The sequence below is a fragment of the Panthera pardus genome, unplaced genomic scaffold (assembly GCF_024362965.1).
Source record: "Panthera pardus isolate Hobbes unplaced genomic scaffold, ASM2436296v1 HiC_scaffold_12, whole genome shotgun sequence".
In the NCBI taxonomy this organism is placed as follows: Eukaryota; Metazoa; Chordata; class Mammalia; order Carnivora; family Felidae; genus Panthera; species Panthera pardus.
The window spans coordinates 84010752-84031207 of record NW_026526677.1 but is presented as its reverse complement, the minus strand read 5'-3'; the positions used below and the strand labels follow the sequence as shown (position 1 = coordinate 84031207).

The following is a 20456-nucleotide window of genomic DNA, read 5'->3' as shown; positions in this document are numbered from 1 at the left end:
AATAGGAGGCAGAAAGTGGGGAAGTTTTACAAGAAGATAGTGGGAAGGATGCTGGTCAAGGCTCCAGCTTTACCCTCTAGCCCCAGACAGTGCCTCTCTTAGAGGGGCACAGACTTTGTCCCAGAGACCTGCAAGAGCCCCTAATGGGATCAAGGGATTAGTATTGATTCTGCTGCCATTGCTCAGGAAAAGCCCAATGCCAGAGCTAATCATTGCCTGGGTCAGTCAATCCATACTTCATTAACCCAGCCTCAGTCTTCTGCCACCCCTGGCCACCCCCATGTTCCATCCCCAAACCTGGCCCTGGCTTCCAGCCACCAGCTCCTGCTGGGGAACAGGACACAGGCACTGGCCTCTCTCCACCCACCATCCCCCAGAACACTCATGGTGGAGGTATCCAAGTAGCGTCTTTGTCCAGGCCTCCTGATCCTTTTCCTCCTCCCTTTCCCCCATGACTTGGAGGGAGGGATGGGAGTTCCACCACTCATTCCACTCAGAAGAAGTGAAGGTACTGTGGGACACCTGGTTGGAACTGCAAGCCTTCCCAGTAACAGCCCTATGCTGGGCCAACAGGATTCATTTTCCTTTGATCTTCACAATAGCTCTATGAAGCAGGCAGGAAAACTCACTTTACATATGAGGAAACCAAGGCTGTGTGATTGGCCAAAGGTCGCCGCCAGAGTCAGCCTCTGGCAGAGTTCATGCTCAAGCCTTTGGACTCTCAATCAGTGTGCCCCGCATGCCCACGCTGCCTCCCTTCCTGCAGGCCTGGTGCTGCCTCCTGGCTTACCCATCTGGCACTTCTGCCCCAGGGACAGAGCTTCCTGAGCTTGTGGGGGCCCAGTCCTGGCCTGCCCTCCTCGTGGTCAGGTTGAGTGTCCCAGGAAGGTGCTCCCTCACCCTGCTTTCATGGTGTGGTGCTGAGGAGAGGAAGACCCAGGCTCTGGGGAGGTGTGTCCTGCCTCAGGGCCTGGCCACTGCTGGCTCTCACTCCTGGATACTTCCAATAGGAAGAGTGGCATAGATTCCAGATCTTGCACCATCTTGTTCCTTTCTAGCTAGGAAAACCAAGCCAAGGGCTTGGGCAGAGGAAGTATTAGTTCAGTTCAGGCTTGGCGTAAAGCACACTTTTATGCTTTGGTTTTCTTCCAGCCCAACAGTGTCAGAAAATGCAACTCATGGTTTGTTTGTTTTAGGTAGCTCCTTTGTTTCTTTTTTTGTTTTTTCTGAAACAGCCTTTCAACTCAATTTGGATTATGAATCCGTAAGAAATGAAAATTGGGGTTTGGTTTTGTGTGTGGTATTCTGCAAGGTAAAGTCCATTCTGGTTCACTGCAGGAAGTTAAACAGAACAAGAGATTGGCCCCAGCTGGTTTCATTGAAGTTCCCTGAATCATGTAGCTTGTGGGCTTCAGGCAGAGAGGCATCCACTCATCCCAGAGCCTCCAGGCAGGAGGCTCTTAGAGAAAAAAATCAAATGCTTCATTTTGTGGGGACATTAGTTGCTACTATCAGTTGGTGCTGGCCTAGGCTGGGGCCCAAACACACAGATGACCCCAGCTTGGTCCTTCAAGAGTGGGGACAGCAGGGAGGGTGCAGTGGCCAGGGAGACAGCTAGTTGGAGGACATATGCCTGACGGAGGGTTGTGGAGAGTTGGGTAGTGGCCGGCCAGGCCCATGGGCACCCCCCTGAAGAGCTAGCATGTGGCAAGTTGTGAGTGCTGACTGTAGGGGGCTGGTGGGCAAGGCATTCCGCAGGTGTGTGCTAATCACTGGCAGGGCAATGGAGAGTACAAGTCAGGCAAACTGCTGCACATGGCCACAGAGCCCTGCAGTAAGGGTCACACTTTGGAGTGTGGGACTTTGGGGAGCAGTCCGAAGAGCCCTGTGGCCCAGCTTCCAGCACAGCATTCTGCATTTGGCTGGGGCCTTGGGGCCCAGGGAGGGCTCTGGGTCTGCAAAGTGCCACCACCCTCACCTCCTTTACCTTCCCTTCCATGTCATCTTTCCATCCTCGCCCCAGGCCTGTTCTGGCAGCCATGCCAGCATTTTGAAGGGAAGGTCAACTGCTGCCTAGCAAGTCTTCATACACTTAGCTGCTTAAAATGACACACGTCTATTCTCTTCAGTTTCTGTGGCTCAGGAGCACAGACATGGCTCAGGGGCTCACAAGGTTGCAGTGTACTGTCTGGGCTGTACTCTCCTTGGGGGGCTCACTGGGGAGGAACCTGCTTCTAGGCTCAAGCTATTGGCAGAATCCTCTGCCTTTCGGGCATAGGACTCAGGGCCACTCTCCCTGCTGGCTGTTGTCTGGGACTGCCCTCAATGCCTAGAGGCTGCCCAAAGTTCCTTGCCATATAGGTTTCTCCAATATAAATACTTACTCCATCAGGCCAGCAAGGGAGGGGGGTGGGATCTAGAGCAAGTCTGCCAATGGGACAGAGTCCTACATAACAAAATATGGGAGTGACATCCCATCACTTCTGCCACATACTACTGGTTAGAGGGTGGTCACAGGTGCCATCCACACCAAAGGGGAAGAAGTTACACAAAGGACAAACAGTAGCAGTCAGGAGATGTAGTGGAGGGAGGACACCTTAGAGTCTGTCCACCAAAACAAGGAGGCCTGGTCTCCACTCTGGACCCTCAGCTCCTGTTTGGCCCCTGTAGCTCCCGAGGGTAACAGCAGGTTCTAACCATAGTCACAGCCTTCTGTTGCCTCCCTCCCATCTTTCTTTGCTCTTTTCTGCCCAGAAGAGTGGCACACAATTGGACAAATAGTTAAGAGCCTGTGCCCTGGAGCCAACAGCCCTGGGCACAATACTAGAGGCTTTCATCCTCTGCTGTGTGACTTGGGCAAGGTAATCTCTCTGGGCCTTGGTTTTCCATCTGTAAAATGGGAATAAAAATAGTGCATCCCTCACTAGGGTTGTTAGGGTAATTAGGCAAAATAAGTTTAAACTATCTGACCCATGATTGGTGCCAATAAAAGCAGCTATTTGCAACTGCCAAACTTACTTACAGCCCAGAAGGGGGCATGAGATGGATCTGCTTGGCCTTGCTTCTCTCCAACTCCCTCCAGCTGAACTGGCTGCTGGAAGGCAGGGTGGGAGCCACAGATCCTGAAAGCCCCATATCACCCCTGAAGGAGGAGGCAGTGAGGAAGGTGGCTGGGATAGTCAGAACGGACACCTCCCTTCCTCAAGTGCTAACATTGGCCTTACACAGTGTGAGGACATTGATAACTACCTTTGATTTCTCTTAGCCTCAGTTTCCCCATCTCCAGTGTGGAGTTGTTATGCCTCTTTTATTGTCCAGCATATTCCACTGTGACCTTAAATACAACATGACTAAGATTCAAGTATCATCTTTCTTCCTAGAGCAGCTCCCCATCCCTTCCTTCTTTCTGTCATCCATCTTCAGCCAATATAAAAATCCCAGAAATGCCCTGGATCCCTCCCCCTCTTCACGTAAGGTGGGCCTCAGCTCCTTTGGCCTGGCCTGCCCCTAGGCCTTGAGCTGCATCCCTCCAATACAGGTCTGGGTCATATCTTTGCTCCCACAGCCACCCATTGTGATCTTTCTTCAGATTCCAGCCCACTGCCTGACCCTCACCCCCATACTGACTTGCTCACACTCAAAACCTTTTGTATCTCCTGCTGACTGTAACTTACTTAGCTTGGCATTCAAGGCTCTTTGCCATGTGGCCCAGCCCACTGTTCAAGCTGCACCCTCTTCTGTTTCCTATCCACTTTCTGTCCACAGCAGTCTCTGACCTCCACCATCCAGAGCCTTCTCCTCTCCCTGCACTACTTGGGGAAGTTCTGGTAGCTAGAAGACCTACTTGGTTCATTCAGATGGTAATTGCCCATTCCCATCTAGGGCCAGTGTCTGAGCCAGCCCCAAGAGAAGAGGTCTCAATTTAGAGTCAAGATGCCCAAAGAGCAAGCAAGGCCTGGCTCTCACAAGCTAGCATCTCCCTTATTTTTCCTTCCACCTGCAGCCTTGCTTCTTCACCTTGGCCTCTGACCCCTGCTGTCCCTCTTTGCCAGACCTCTGCCATCACCCAGCATGGTACGTGTGTACCTGACCCTGCTGGCTGTCACAGCTCCTTATCCTGTGATAGTCTGAGTATCAATTTGGTGTTTGTGGCCTCTCACCTCTTACCACCCTCTGTAAACTGACTGGGGAAGATGTCAGCCTGGTAAAGGTGACTGAGATACCCTGCTCCCCATCCTCCTGAATTTGTAATTTCACTCAGGAGAATGGCCGGACTGAGTCTTCCATTCTGACAAGTCACCAAGGCTGTGTCAGCTAACTATACAGCACCCCTTCAGAGTGATTTAACAGGGCAGCAAGTTATTTCACACACACACACCTGAATGCAGATCTGTGCTCATGGCCAGCACACCATCTGAATGAATGCACATGTGTTCATGGGCACATGTACACACACCCTTGGCTGGGTTTGGTTATTGCTTCTGAGTCCTTCTGGAGAATCCCATGATTGGGTCTCTGTTCAAAGGAAGGATTACCTTGTGTGCCCTTGGCATCCAATGGCCCCAGATCCTAGAACATAGAGGTGGACAGGCCAATTTACCTTCTCTGTGGTGCTGTGGGTAGGGGGCAGCCTCCCCTAAAAACTACTGATAAAATGACTCATCCCGATAGGGATCTGTAACTTCCCAAATGATTTCATACTGGTGATCTCATTTAATCAATAAACCCTTGTAATTCCAAAGTTTTATTGATGTTTTACAGATGAAGAAAACTGAGGCACAGGGCATTGAGTGTCCAGGCATCCTGGGTCCAGTGAGACAGCAGCTCAGCCTCATGTCTGTCTGAGACCTGCTCCCTAGGTGGAAATGACCCTCACAGGGGCCAGGCAGCGCAGCTGTGACACCTCTCCTGGTCCAAGCTCACTGCTGGCTGCCTTCCAGGGACATGCTCCCACCTCTTCACTGGGCTCAGTGGAAACTAGGGCTCCTCCTCCTGGCCTGCATGCCTATACTGGGCATCTGTGCTTAAGTCACCTCCCTTGACCCTGTCCATAAGAGTAGGTGTGACCATGTATTTTATTACCAAAAACAGGGCCCTCCAGACCATGCTGAAGTGATAAAACAACAGGAGTCAATGCATCAGGAATAGACATGCTCAGGGACTGTTCTGGGCACAGTGGGCAGTGGTCCCCTTAACTGGAGCCTGCTGACACTCAGTATGTGGTGCCCAGCTATGCATATGAGTGCCAAGTTTGGACCCAGTGCTTCTCCCGATTCTGCCAACTCCCAGAATTGGATCTTTGCTCCTGCATGAAGCACAAATCAACATACTTGGTTTGTGCTGTGAGCAAATCCAGAACAGCTCCTCTGTCCTCTGCATCATGAGCTGTGGGAGCACTGGAGTTCTCACTCACGGTTGCTAGGACACCTCCCCATATCCTCTGCCTGCCCTGGCCTCACCTCACCCTCTTGGAGACAGGGATGCAGAACTGGCAATGCATATCACCCTGGTACAGGTCGAGGTTGCACCAGGATACTGTCCGGCCTTGGATTCCACGTATGGTTACAGAAAAATGCTGGTGAGCCTTTCCTGCCCAGCTTGCCGCAATACTTAGTGAGCTCTGTGAGAGGTGCAGAGAAGCTCAGGACGTGTGGTGGGGCCTTGCCTCCAAGTGGCACACACTCATAGGGTCAGGCCACCACAGGTACCTGCCTGAGTGGGGATGAGGGGAATAGGAGTGGAGGGCTCAGCAGATTCCAATACAAGATGAACAGTAGGGGCTAGTGGGACAAGACAAGCAAATCATCAGTTGCTAGTGGAACAGCGGTCAAGAACCACACAGGTATGACCCTCCTTTTCTGCCAGCCTAGCAGCAGCAGTGGGGATGGTCTGCTCCCTGCTGAGGCTGAGGTTAGAGAACAGTCTGGAACCCAGAAAGACCATGGTACCCTAGCATCCTGGGCTTTGGGAGCTGGGAGGGCACAGCTCTCATCTCATTGGCCCTCAATTACAGAGGTGGCCCAGGGAGGATGAAACAAGCCCAATGCTGGCCTCAGTGGATGCCAAGCACTTGTTGCAATGAGGGTCCACATTATGGAGCCTGGCACAGGACATGGTGACTGACTTGGCATCCATTAGATCCCTGCAGACCAGCAGGCAGGGCATGTGACCAGGGCCTGGGGACTGGAACCAAGCAGGCCAGGTAACCTGAGGGTTGATGGTGAGGGTGGACTGGGATAGCCATGCAGAGCCTCTCAGACTGTGGGTGATGCTGGCATTCAGACACCTTCCAGGGAGGGTGTAAGCAGCCAATGCTAGTCTGTCCCCATAGCACCATCTTTCCCACCCTCATGTCGTTCAGGCTGCTGTCTGTCTCAGTTTCTCTTGGAGCTGATGTCTACGTAGTTCTGGGTGAGGGTGCTGACTAGGTGAGACCATCCTGAGCTCTATGCCCTCAGGCTGCCCTTCCTTCTTTGAAGCCTTCCCCAGCCATGCTCTTCTCCAGGCCTGAGCACTCAGTGTCCATGCAGTGAAGGTTCAGCCTTGTAACCTTCTGTGCACTTGTTGTTTTTCATGTTTGTCTCCAGCTTCTAGGCCATGGGTTCCCCTGGGGCACCAGGTCTTACTTAAGTACCTCTGGATCCCACCACAGAATCCAGGCCCTGACACAAAGCAGAAGCTGCACCAATACCCCTGTGACTCAGTTTTCTTATCTGTAACTCTTACTGGGCTATTTTTGGGATCAGATGAAGGAATCCATGGAAAAATCTAGCATGGGGCCTACATACAATTAACACTAAAAATGTCAGATAATGTAAAGTAAAATAGTAATTATAACCACCACCACCACCTTGTTTTAAGATTCAGCTGAATTCAAGAGCCTGAAAAAGAAGGGGAAGAGAGAGGTGAGCACTGACCAGCCTCTGGGGCAGCTTTTCTAGCAGATTCCTCCCTCCATGGACAAGGCTGTGCTGAGACTGGACTCCACAATAAGCAGGCACATTGGCATGCAGCAGTGTGATAAACAAAGGTGCACGTGTGCAGTGGCCTGGAGAAGGCAGACTTGCCACACACACAGGGAGGCCATATCCTGGAAACCTGGTGCCCTGGCCCTGGCCCCTCTAGCCCTGTGCTGACCTCCAGGTCACCTCCAGCCCACTACAGAGTTTATAAGCTCTTTCACATACAGTTGCCCATGGCTGCCTTTCTGCACAGCTCCCTTGGGAAGGCACTTCTTTCCTTGCTCCTCTTTCACAGATTTGGAAGCTAAGCTCAGAACTGAGAGGCTGTGCTATGGGTAGATGGCCAGGGCCTGTCCTGGTGTTGGGACACCTCCTGGTGCTGCCTCCCAACATCAGTTCCATGTTTCTGCCCAATCCCCTGAGACACACACTTAGGCAAGGACTGGGGATGTTGGAAGGTCAGGTGCCCCCTCTTCTCTTTTCCTGCTTCCAGAGCTCTCAGAGCATGGAGACTCTCACAGCATTGGGGCTGACAGTTGGCCATCAGCAGGGGTCTAGGGCCATGCACCTATGGGCCCCCTCATTCCCTGGCTTTTCTCCCCTGGAAGCAGGCCGGGTGCCTGGAAAGCTTCATCTTCCACCTCGGAGGCTGCCCAACTTTCTCTCTTACTTGTACCTTATCCTTTAGATCCCTCCTGGTATCAGCTAACCCTGTTGACTGGATGAGGAATAGTTAAGGAAAGGTGTTGAAGGTGGTTGGGTACGGGGAGCCCAGCCTCAGAAGGCCTGGGAGTCCAGAGTGGACAGTGTGTGCTCCCCCCGTGAGCACGCAGGCGTGAATGTGATGAATGGAGGATCCCTAAATCTCAGTCCCCCAGATGGTAGATTATGCTGACAGTATCTATATGTTTTACCGACTGTGTATTATATAGCTAGCAGCAGGGTGGCTATGGATCATAAAGATGGAGCCTTAACAGCGCAAAGCCATGTGCTAAGGTAGGCTTGCCACATACACAGGAGCTCTCTGAGGTCACCAAGGGCTCCTGCCCCCAGGGAAGAGCTCTGGGAGTACAGGGAAGATTTCTCTCTCAGGGTCCTGAGAAGGTGGCATGTAGGGAGGGGTTTGGGACAGGATTTTGGCATCCCTTCACTGGCAGGTACCTCTGCCTAGAATGTTTTTCTCCTCATTATTCCTCAGTGCACTGAGCTCCTGTTTAACCTTCAAGGACTGGGCCAGGTGCACTTCTCCTGGGGAATGCCACACAGGGGTAGGCATCAAGGATGCTCAGTTGTCACTGGGCAGTGAAGGGAGCAACCAGAGATCCCAAAAAGATACCATTCTCTTCAAATAAAATGAGGCTTCTTTTCTGTGCTCCTATGCTACCTGGCATGTAGGTTAACTCAGAGCATAGAGGTCTCTGCTGGACCCTTATACTGAGACACCCCCTAAATGAGAAGGTCAAGTGGGGAGAACCACCATTACTGAGAACTTTTTGCTCCATGGCCTGGCATCAAAGAACCTGTCAACTGGATGACTGAATAAAATGCAGTTGACATATACAATGGAATATTATTCATCCTAAGAAAGGAAGGAAATCCTGACCCATGCTGCAATATGGATGAACCTTGAGGACATCATGCTAAGTGAAAGATGCCAGGCACAGAAGGACAAATACTGGATGACACCACTTACATTAGGTATCTAGAGTAGTCGGACTCAGAAACAGAAGGCAGAGCAGTGGTTACCTGGGCCAAGGGAAGGAGAAGTGGAAAGATATTGTTTAATGAATATAGTTTCCAATTTTCAAGATGAAAAAGTTCTGGAGATAGATGGTTGCATGACAATGTGAATGTACTTAATACCACTGAACTCTGAGAAATGGTTAAGATGGTAGATGGTGTGTGTGTGTGTGTGTGTGTGTGTGTGTGTGTGTGTGTAGTACACACACAAAAAAGAACTGGTTATCCAGAGGTCTGGTTAGATCTGTCAACAATGACACGTCCCTTAGGGCCTGCACACTAGGCAGGGTGAGGGAATGACGGGGCTGGGGGCTTTCATGGCATCAGGGCTGGAGTGGGCACCTGTGTGTAGTACCAAGTGGGGCTTCTGGGTACACCTTCCTGCTGGCTGTCACTGGGGAGCACTGCTGTGTGTACACATACACAGGGCACCCCCCAGAGTTCCAGATGTGCTGCTAGGAGTGAGAAAGATGTGGTGGAAGAGTGTGTGCACACATACACGGACACACACGAATGCACACACATGCTCATACATGCATGCACACACACACACACACATCCTCATACATGCACACTCATGGAAGCTTGCTGTGTCACCCAGTCATGGGGCTTGGGAAGGGACAGAGATGGAGCAGTTGGGGCATTTGTTTCCAGAGAGAGATTTATGAGTGGGAGAAGAAGTTAGTATCAACAAGTGATGAGTTAGGCTAGTAATACTTCAGCTTAAGTTCAGAAACTCTGGTGGAAAAAGAAAATAACATGTCCAGAGGCTGTACGTCAACCTAAACAGGCTGGTGGCATGGACAACCTGCTGCCCAGAAATGAGGCTCCTGGATCCTGGTGTGAGTTCTGGCCAGTCACTCTTTTGGAACAAGGGATTGTCCTTGGTCTGTGCTCCATGCACTAAGAGGGTAGAGAAGAGAGTACAGGGTACTGAGTGGGGGAAAGAAACATATGCCCAGGATGGCCAAAGGGAAGAGGCACCTCCTTGAAGTCCATCATGAAGCCTATTTGGCCTGGATGCATTATTCCATTAACTTTGCCTCCCAGGGGACAGGTCACTAACATCTCTGGGAGTCTGCACGTACCTATTTCCAAGGGCATCAGGATGCTGGTGATGGGGGAGGTGGGCTGAGGAGCATGCCCAGATCTCCTCAGGCTTCAGAAGACATCCCTGAGGAAATCCTCAATCAACCACTGGGGACACTGAGTGCTTTAGGTCTGGGCTGAGACAACCTCAGTCTCAAGATATCAAGGGCCCCTGGTGGCTCACTCAGCCTGATGATTTCCAGGCTGACCTTATTCCTTTGGTTAGAGTGTGCATGGACACAATACCAGGATAATGGTTCAGTGATTTAATTAAAGTTTTGTATGTATTTTTAATGTGTTGCCTGTGGTCTGAAAGATCTGACCTTCCCTGGGGTCTGTCAGAGATAGTTTGGTTAGTCTTCCCGGGCCATGTGTCAGAGGAGGAGAGAGAAGACTCATCCCAGCCTGTGTGAAAGGGGCCTTGGTGTCTCAAGTGCTGGCCTTTTAGCCCCAGCCTGAGTGAGGCAGTTCCTGCTGCCCTGATGTGCATCTCTGTCTTGATAAGAGGGCAGGCGGCTGACAGAGAGGGAGAAGCAGGGAGCTGGGAGACTTAGGTCATGGTCTAGGATAAGGCACTACCATGCTGTGTGACCTGAGATAAGCCAGGAACCTCTCTGGGCATTAGTTTCCTTATCTATAAAAAGAAGGAAGCAACCAAGAATCACAGAATCCAAATTCTGGGCTTTGCCCTGCAGGCTAGATAGTTTTCAGTGTTTATCTGATACTTTGTGGCTATGGATGGCAAATTCTTGATTCTCAGACCCATTTCCTCTACCAAGGTAAATGGTATAATTCAGGTAGGGCAACGTTCATATGGCTCCCACTCCTCATATTTTAGATGAGGAAGATGAGGTTCCATGAGATTCTATTACATAGTGAGCTGCTGACATAGCTGTGTCCCTGGGTTAGCCAGCTGATCACCTCATCCTGTCAGGCCAAGGGCCCTTCTCCCTCCTTGCTGCTTCCCTCTGTTGAGCTCAGGACAGTGGCCTCCTAGCTTTCTTTCCCTCAGGATGAGGGTGGGGTTGAGCCCAGGCAAGAGCCCCTTAAGTCTCCTGCTCCATCCTCACTCAGCATGATGCTGGAGGCAGCTGGGGCCTCATTTGCTCATTTTGAACCTCTGGGGGCTTAGGAAATGCTTTTTGGTGAGAGTGGTTCCAATAAAAAGAGAATTTCAGGTGCATCCACTTCCAAAAATGTTAGCTCCTGTTTATCTGGAAGTGTCACGGACAAAGGAAGACATATTCCTCATCTCATTGTATCTCATCAGGGGCGTGGTGCAGGGGCTATTATTGGGCTACATTCCCATCACAGGTGAGGAGACTGAGGCTTAGGAAGCAAGGTCACATGCTGACGACTGACAGACCCAGCACCTGGCATCATGCCAGGCATAAAGTAAGCTGTTCAGTGTTTATTAAGTGAATTGTTAAATAAATGAATAATAGAAATTGCTAGGCAAAGCACTTACTATTGCATGTTCTGGGTGATCACCATGATTAACTGTAATGACTTGCTCTGTCCTCATAAATCTCCTAGTATTATTCCCATTTTTGAGATGATAAATCTGAGGCACAGAGAGGTTAAGTAACATCCCAAGGAAACACAGTTATTAAGTAGCAGAGCAATATTTGAATTTAGCCAGTCAGGCTCCAGAGTCCATGCTCTTAGCCATCACACTAAACCATCTATGTCAAGTCTAGAATGGCACTTTCAGTAGAACTTTCTGTGATGCTGGGAATGTTCTGTATCTGTGCTGTCCAGTATGGTAGCCACTAGCCACATGTGGCTACTGAACTCTTGAAATGTGGCTGCTATGAATGAGGAACTGCCCACTATGGGAAGGAAAGCAGCCCATCCTACATCTAGTGTTGGGCTATGCAGGTTTCTGAATAACGGTCAAATGAATAGTACAGAGTCTTGAGCCTAAAGAGACGTGTGGCCTCAGAGGCCAGATTGGCCACCTGCCTCATAAGGAAGGAAGCAAGACAGAAGTGAAGGAGAGAGGAGAAGGCATGAGCCCAGCCAGAGAGGACTGGCAGAACCAGGTACCCAACCTCAGGTCTGGTACTATAGTTCCACTCCTAATACACAATATTGCTTTCTTGTCTCTGCTCCCTCCATGCTTCTTCCCTTCATAAAGAGATAATAAGAGCTCACACTTCCCACATACAAGAAGAAAGAAGCCCTGCCCATGGCTCTAATACTTAGCTGTGAGACCCGCAGCCCTGTGGGCAAGGCTTATCCCTAAATCCAGTCAACTCTTGGTGATCCAGACTGAGACTCTCCACTTTTGGGCTTATCGGTGGCAAAGCCCTAATCCCTGCCAGGCACTTTGCTGGGAGGCTGCCTGCCCTGCTGTCAGCTGGTACGCACAGGGAGCACAGACTCATTTTAATATTGGCTGGGGCTGAACCTCATTAGAAAAGTAAATTTGCTGTAGCTGCAAAAAAAAAAAAAAAAAAAAAAAAAAAAAAAGCAACCCACATAACCCTTCCAAAAGCTAAATAAAAACCCCTGATTTTGGATTATTTGATGCCTTATGTTCTCAGCACTGGCCCAGAGCCTGGAACACAGTAGGTGCTCAGTCAATGTGTGTGGAAGTGAATGGAATTTTGAGTGATCTCTGTCCACCTTGTCATCTTTCATCATGGATAATAGGAGGTCACAGAGCCAGAGTTCTTCTAAGTTACACAAATTGTTTTAGGGGAGCATTGGCTGATAAATTGGAACAATTACACTGACTACTAATGAGACATTGAAACATTGTTGATGCTGTTTCAAGGAGACACCTAGAGTGTCCTTGCAACACAGGCATGCCCCAGGTGGGCCAGGGGAAGGCCCAGAGTCTGGAGGTGTGGCAAAGCAGATGGGGTGGAACAGCATGGGGGGTGGAGAGACTACAACCATCCCAATGTGACTGGTTTCAGAACTGGCCAGAGAACTGCTACTCCAAATCCTAGAGCCATCCAGATCCTGGAAGAATAGGGGGGGGAGGTTATATAAAATAAGTACATAAATTAATATCCATCTAGCACTTCACTTAAAGACAGCCTGGTGAGATGAGGCTTCCTCAATTTACAGATTTTTAGGAAACCAGGGCTTAGAGGGCTCAGTTTTTCCCAAAGTCCACTCAACTAGTCATAGAGGGAACAGAGCTGGGCCCCCCAGGCCTGGCTGAGAGCCTGTGCTCTGCATTGTACTAATTCCTTTCCCCATAATGCTCTTCAGCAGGGTCTCCAAAGTTCTTGTCTGGCAGCCTGGGGGGTCATGAAAGAGGTTTTTCTTTTTCCTTCTCCCCAGAGCCAGTCTCCCCAGAGTCGACACCCTTCCCTACCCCACTTCATCCCAGGACCAGGAGGGGCGGAGGGGCAGGGTCCAGAAGATGGGAGAAACCCTCAGCACTGGGGGATGGGCCTGAGCAAGAAGGTCTTCCAGAAGACTCTTGATCCAATAGCCAGTCCCCTTTCTGCCTTTGGGTCTCCCTCTGAACCACCCCTGCATTCATCAGAGCCATGGAAAGAGCATTCCTCAGGAGACTGTCCTCCTGATTCCCTAAGGAGTCCCCTGCCCAGGCAAATGAGTGCTGATACATTGGAGCTTGGAAGAGCACTGGACAAACCCCAACTGCACTGCCAGGCAAGCCAGACCTCTGCCTCTGGGCCCCCTGCCCTGTTGTTCTGTGAGCGTGCTTCTGTGTCTTTGTCTGTTGTCTCAGGCTAACTCCTCTGCCTGCCTCAGACTCTCAGATTCCTTCTCTTCCTGAGCCCTGCCTTTGCTTCTCCTTCAGTGTCAGCAGATGGGAGCTCTCAGGCATTTCTATTCCTCTTTTCTAGCCAGACTTAACCAGCATGTTCCCCTACCCTTAAGCCTGACTCCCAGGCAGCTCACCCTACTGCATTTCTCACACTTGCAAAGCTCCTGCCTTGTCTCCTCACCCTATGCTTCACAACAAGAAGTAAAGCCGACTTGCTTCCCTCACCGCTCAAAAACTACTATGGGAAAATCCAGGTCTATCCAGAGGCCTGGGGCAGGGGACTGGGCTAGCCCCACTGGCATCTTCCTCTACAACCCCTGGTCTCTACTGCAGGCTCCAATCCTGTCACTGGAGCTGTCCCACCTCAGTGATTTACCTGCCCCATCCTTCAGGTGGACCAGTTAGTGTCTGCTCATCCAGAAACCTATATGCACATATTCAATCCAGCACATGTAAGCTTCCAACATGCCTAAAAATAGAGTAATTTCCAAGTATGTAGGAACAGGTAGAGAAATGGGCACAGCAAACCACTTGGCTCCTGTGCTGAATGGGGCACACATTCATTAACCCTCCTTCTTCCATTAATGCTGGCAAGCCATCTTGCTCGCACCAAAAGGGGAAGCGGTAAATGGCGCGCAACTCTAGAACCTTTGGGGGTGCTGGGGATGGACTTGGCAGAGTAGACAGTCTCTTTGAGGGTCTCATGGGAAGGGTCTTCATTCCATATGAAAGAAGGGGGGTCTTGTCATTTGGTCCAGTAAGGGCAATAATGGTCACCAGTTAAGCAGGTTCTGGGAGCAAATGTCTCAATCTCTGTGGTGGCTATTGGCAGAGGTAGGGAGACATGAGGCACAGAAAGACAAATCTTAGAAAACCCTACAGCATCAGTCTTGTGAAGCCACCTGCCCCCATAACCCCAGTAACTTAAGAAGCTATGTGCCTCCTGTTTCTACACAAACATAATAACTTCACAGTGCTATGCACAGGACACTCACACCTGATCCTTTTACAGAGCATGCCACAGAACCCAACCAGGTCCCAACGGGTCCTCCATCCAGACTGGTAACCATGCAGGCAGAGCTGCCCCACCAGCATAGGGCTAGCAACTGTCAGCAGAGGTCCCCTTTGGAGTCCTGTGAATTGGAAATCCCTGGAATCCCTTAGCTCCAGCTTCTACTAGAATTCATCTAAATAGTACATGGCTGGGGAGTCTGGGTGGCTCAGCTGGTTGAGCTTCCGACTTCAACTCAGATCATGATCTTGAGGTTGATGAGTTAGAGCCCAGCATCAGGCTCTGTGCTGACAGCTCAGAGCCTGGAGCCTGCTTGGGATTCTGTGTTTCCCTCTCTCTCTGCCCCTCCCCCACTGATGCTCTGTCTCTCTGTTTCAAAAATAAATATAAACATTAAAAAAAACTTTTTAAAAATAGTGCATGGGTGACACTAGGCCTGGCTGGGTGGAGGCAGGGGAAGGGGAGGTAGTCAGGACTGTTTGTTGATTGATGTATTATATGTGTGGGGGGGGAGGGGGTGTCTCTTGACCTTAGTTGCTTGGTACCAGGCTGTCACCTCCTTTCCCTGGCACTGTTAGATCCTGTGGCTTCCTCTATTCTTTCCTGCCTCACCTCTCAGCCTCCTTTTCAGAAGTTGTATCCCTCCCTTTGGAGGGATCAGGACCTCAGGCCTAAGCCCAGATGCAGGAGGCTGGGTGGTGAAGCTGGTCATGCCTCCTTCCTCCTGGCTACGCTGAGGGTCCCAAGGACCCTTTGTCATCCTTGCCACCTCACAACCTTTCAGTCTCCCCAGCAGAGTTGCAGAGCCTGGGTCCCCTGAAGAGAGTTAACTTGACAGCGCCTGCAGCCTCAGAGCGACTGGGGATGGCTTTGGGGAGCAGGGGTGCGACAGGTGTGCGGGCCCCTGACTCCTCCGGGCCACCAGGAACCACCTGCTGAGGTGGAAAGGGACCCAAGAGCTAAAAGCCTGCGCCAGTTGTGAGAAGCTGACGAGAACCAACTCTCCCCTTAAGGCCGACCGGAGGAGTGCAGGCATCGCCCGGGTTTTGTTTCGCAGCCCCCTCGGTAGCAGTGCCTCCCAGCCCCGGCCCGTTCCCGGCCGCTTTCCAGCTGCCCCCGCTGCGCGCGCTCGCGCACGCACACACACGCGCGCACACACAGACACACACACACACACACACACACACACACACCCCACACAGACACACTCGCACCCAAGGAGGACATGGCATGGGTACTGATGGGGACGCATTAAAGGGCTCTGTGCGCGGCGGTGGCTCTCGCGGGCGCGGGGGCACTGACCTGCGGCGGCGAGTCCGGATCGTCCCCGGCGCGGTCCATGGCGGGCGGCGGCCCCTACGCGCCGACTCCGGCGCCCCTTGGCTGCTGCCCTGGGCCGCGCGCACCTCCCTCCCCGGGGGCTCTCGGGCTCCGGGCCCCCGGGGGCCACTTCATAGCCGCGAGGTCCGCGCACCCACCCGCCGCCCCGGCCCGGCTCCTTCTGGGCTCAACGAGGCGGCGGCCGGAGCCTGGGAGCGCGCGGGAGGGCGCAGGCAGGGAGACAGGGGCGGGGGAGCCGGGGAGGGGGAGGCACGGGGTACCGGAGAGGGGGTGAGGCGAGGGAGCCAGGCCCTGGGGACAGCGAGGGGGAGGCGCGGAGCGGCCGGAGCCGAGCCGACAGGGCCAGCGCGGAGTCCCCTCGGCGGCAGCGGATGCGCCGGTGCAGCCGCGGCTCTGACAGCGCCTGCCGCCCCGCCCCCACCCCTTCGTTCCCCACCCCCACTCCCCCCGCCCCCGCCCCCGAGAGCGCGCAAGCTGCTGGCGGGACCCGCGCCGCTAATGGGCGGTACCAACCTCGCCAGCTGAGGCGGGGGGCGCGAGGAGGAGGAGGCGACCCCCCCTCCCGGGATTGGTATCACCCCTCGCCCCCCTACACACTCGCCCTTCCCAGCCCCAACAGCACCAGCTTGAGGAGCTGGAGCAGGGGCTGCGGGCGGGGGCCGAGACAAGCCCGACCTCGGCTCTCTAGAGTTAAAGCTCGCCAGACCCGCTGCCTGCACCCCCATCCCACCCCGCCTCCATCCTGGCTGTTCCTGGCGCCCAGCTTGGCAGCCTTTCTCAAAGGGTGATTGTTTCCGGGCTGGGCAGTTGGGGGGCGGTTCTCTGGGACTGGGAGGCAGAGCTGGGGAGCGGGGAGGGTGCGGCTCCCTCCTCGGTTTCAGGCACCCCGGAGTGGGAGATAGCTGGTGGGGGCAGGGTTACCTGCTGGGATACGGAGCTACCTATGTAGGGTGAAGACGGGGGTCCCTGGGCGCCGGCCAACAGAGCGGCCCCACCTGTGGGTACTGCTGCCTTGTCGAAGGGCATGTCCAGCTGCCGAGTGTCATCTTCAACTCCCTCTCCCACAGTGCCCTGGACATTCCAAAGAGAAAGCAGGGGGGCAATGCGTGGGGTAGAGATGGACTGGGAAGGAACAAGGAGGAGCAGAGATGGAGAGAAGGGGGCCAGCAGGCTATCTAGTAATTTCCCAGGGTTCCTTGGGCAAAGAAACCCCAGTATATTTCCTGCCTGTGTGTGCCAGGAGGGCCAGGGGAGTGTATGACCAGGGAGTCCTTGTGTATGCATATGTGTGTACATGTATATATGGGGTGTAGATATAGCCATGGCATGTAGCTATCTATGGAGATACTTCCAAATGCTCTTGTGTCAGGTTGCCAGAGACTTAGAAGCTATCCTTATACCTGTTTTAAGGGTTTGCACCCACAGGCTGGTCTTCCTCCCGGACACCTGTAGTCAAGGCCACCGTGTGTCCTCTTCACAGCCCCGGGAGAGGCCAGCTCCTATCGCTGGGGTTCTGGCCATAGCAGGGCCAGAGAATGTCAGTGTTTTTTAGAAGCTCAAATTCTTGCTCAAGGTCTGATGTCTTCTTACCTCCACCAACTCTAGACCCACTGTCAGGCATTGCTGAATTAAAGTTGTACCACCAGTCAATGTGTTTCTATGTACCATGGACTGATGGTGAGAAGCAAGGGACCTCTTTCCCCACCACCTTCCCTCTCCTGGTCAGTACCCAGCCAGGCTCTGCCCTGCTCCTTCCCTGAATATGTGTGGTAGGTGGAGGATGGGGTAGGGGCAGGGTCAGGGGCTTCAGAATCAGCTACTTTGATCAAGATCTTGAGATGTGGAAGGGGCCTCATCGTCCATACCATCTCACAGATATTTGAAAATATAATTAATTACTGCTTCTGGTGACAGCTGTCCCTCCCTCTCATTCCCTCTTCCTTTACTGTATTTAACAGCCCTCTTCACCAGCAAGGAAGTTCTTCCAAATCTAACCTGAGTACCTTCTGCTGCAGCACAGGATCATTTCCTCATTCTCTTAATGAAGCATGAATTACAGCAATCCCTATACTCTACTTTTTCCTTCCCTATTGAATAACCCTTGTTCCTTTTACTCTGCTAAGAGAATCTTTCCGGAGACTATGTTTTCCTTGTCTCTACATTCTGCTCCCTGCTCCACACCAACTGGAGCAGGGGAAGGGCAGATGCTGGAACAAGAGAGGGCAGATCAGGAGAGCACAGTGGAGGGGCCAGGCCATGGGTTTGCATGGAATACAAACTGCCTCTCTCCCCAACTAAACCAGCTGGTCCTGTTCACACACTCACCAAATGGTAGAATAGAAATGGCTTACAAGAGTTGTTAGTTCTAACCCCTGATTTTATGAACAAGGGAACTGGAGCCACAAAGGATGTCATCATCAGCAATGTGTGAACTATGTGCGTGAGGGTGTGCCAGAGATTACACTCATTTTCCATCCATTGTCCCAGGACAGGACATAACCTTCATATGGTAAGCTCAGGCAATGGAGAGCTTCAGGCTGATTCTGAAGATACTACCTGAGTGACTAGGTAGTTAGTCTTTTCACAGACAGTGTTTTCAGTAAGAAAACCAGGGGTCTGACTAAACAGTCACCAGTCCTCTCTGGTCCTGACAGGCTGTGGCCAGTTGGATACCTTCTGCAGGTGTTCTCTGGTGCTGTGCCTTGCACTAATGGGAGGCTAGCCAGATGGAACAGGAAGGGTGACAAGCTTTACCCTCAACATTCTTATGAGAACAATAGTGATAATAAAACTCCTTTCTAGGGACCTTTCTTGCAGTTTAGCCCCAGGCTCTGTTTATAGAATTTTTTAATATTAATTTTTAGAGCCAACTTAAAACAATAATGTGGGATTAAAATTAGCATGATAAGCCTCAGTGAAGAGAGAACAGCCTGCCATTAGTTTCGGTGGGAAGTTTTGGCAACACCCCAAGTGCGTGAACACATATAAATACACAAACAGCTATATAGACACAAAATGTGCACACAGAGGCAGATACACATACAAACACACACAACTCTTGTATTCCTCCAGTGCGCTCATGCATGCATGCATACACCTATGCATACCTGAACCCGCCCACACATGTAGATGTATATGTGCACACACATATACACACCAGTCCCCATAAGGTGGTTGGGCCATAATGATTGCCTTCTACTCCTTTTTCTGTTTTCCTGCTTGCCTCTTCAGGTCTCTGGAAACCCTTCTCTTCCACATCTGGATTTAGTGCTTCCCCTATAATTTAGCCCTTGCTCCAAACACCTGGAGCAGTTCCTGAATCTCCTTGAATGATTGATCTTCCCATTCCCCCTCTTCCCTGCCAAGAGTGAGCCCCTCTTCTCAGAGGCCCCCAAAGCCTGCCACCAAAATGTTTAGTATGCAAAGCCTGGGTCTGTCCTCTGGGACAAGCTATTATGTGTTTATTGTGTAGTTAAATAGGAAGGGAGTCCTGTCCCTGCTCGGGTCCTGGCACAGCTCCTACAATCTGACTCCCAGAAGGGTTCCATAAAACCATCATCTGCAGTGCAAAACCCCAAAAACCATCTGGGAGGTCTGTAGGTTTTCTCCAAATCACCTGTCCCCTAATTTAATATAAATAACAGTTTACTCTTATCAGTTAATTGTTCCCCTTGTAAGTTCCCTCTGACTCTGCTGGCCTCTCTTTCAGCAGGAGCTTTGGCCTTCTCCTGATTTGTAATGAAACTTCCTTTTCTGACCACCCTTCCTCCTCAGCTAACCAAAAAGTCCAGAGAGATAACAGAAAACAGCTGAGCTGCTCTCTGCCTATCTGGGATCCAGTGCTAGTCTTTGCTCTCTGTTGGGGCCCCCATTTCTAGGGAGCCACCCCCCACCCTGGAATCTACAGCAGTGATTTTGCTGATGTGAATGTACTGGTCCACGAAGACTCCCCCGGGCCCCCACATGCTGCATGTGCTCACCCATTATTGTAGCCCCTACCTCACCAGAGTGGTGGGAGTTGAGAGGAAGGACAGCTGCACTCAGGCTGGGCAGGGCAGTCAGGGTGAGTTCCCCAGGGCCCTGGCACACCTCACAGCATCTGGCAGGCATGCATGACCTGCTCCTCAGTGGCTCTCGCTGGATGTGTATGTATGTGTTGTTTTGGGTGGTTGAGCTCATGGCCCAGAGAGAGAATGGAGAGGAAACCTTTTAGCTGTTCTCTTTCATCAGCAGTTCTCTGGTCAGAGCTTTGGATTTTGAACATTATTGCTTCCCCATAACAAATTAGAAATGGTCCTTGGGTTCTCAGGACTCTCAGACCTCCCACTGTCTCCCTCTTTCTCTCTTTAGCAGGTCCAGGATCCTTCCTGAACTACAGCAAGGAGGCTGAACTTGCCCTTCTCAAATCCCTGCATCCATGGGGAGGGTGCAGTTGCATGGCTTTAGACCCCCCAAATTATCTCAGTTTCTAAAATTCCAGTATAGTTAACATACAGTGTTATATTAGTTTCAGGTGTACAATACAGTGATTCAACAATTCTATACATTACTCAGTGTT

The 20456-nt window shown here is 51.7% G+C and overlaps 1 protein-coding gene across 1 annotated transcript in view; it reads right to left on the bottom strand.

Moving 5' to 3' along the window:
* The window catches only part of B3GAT1 (beta-1,3-glucuronyltransferase 1), a 30358-nt gene extending 14358 nt beyond the window's left edge, over positions 1–16000 (bottom strand). The window contains exon 1 of the mRNA XM_019421472.2: positions 15860–16000. The gene's annotated coding sequence lies outside the window, so the exon portion shown is untranslated. The remainder of the gene's footprint in view (positions 1–15859) is intronic.
* Positions 16001–20456: the final 4456 nt, after the last annotated feature.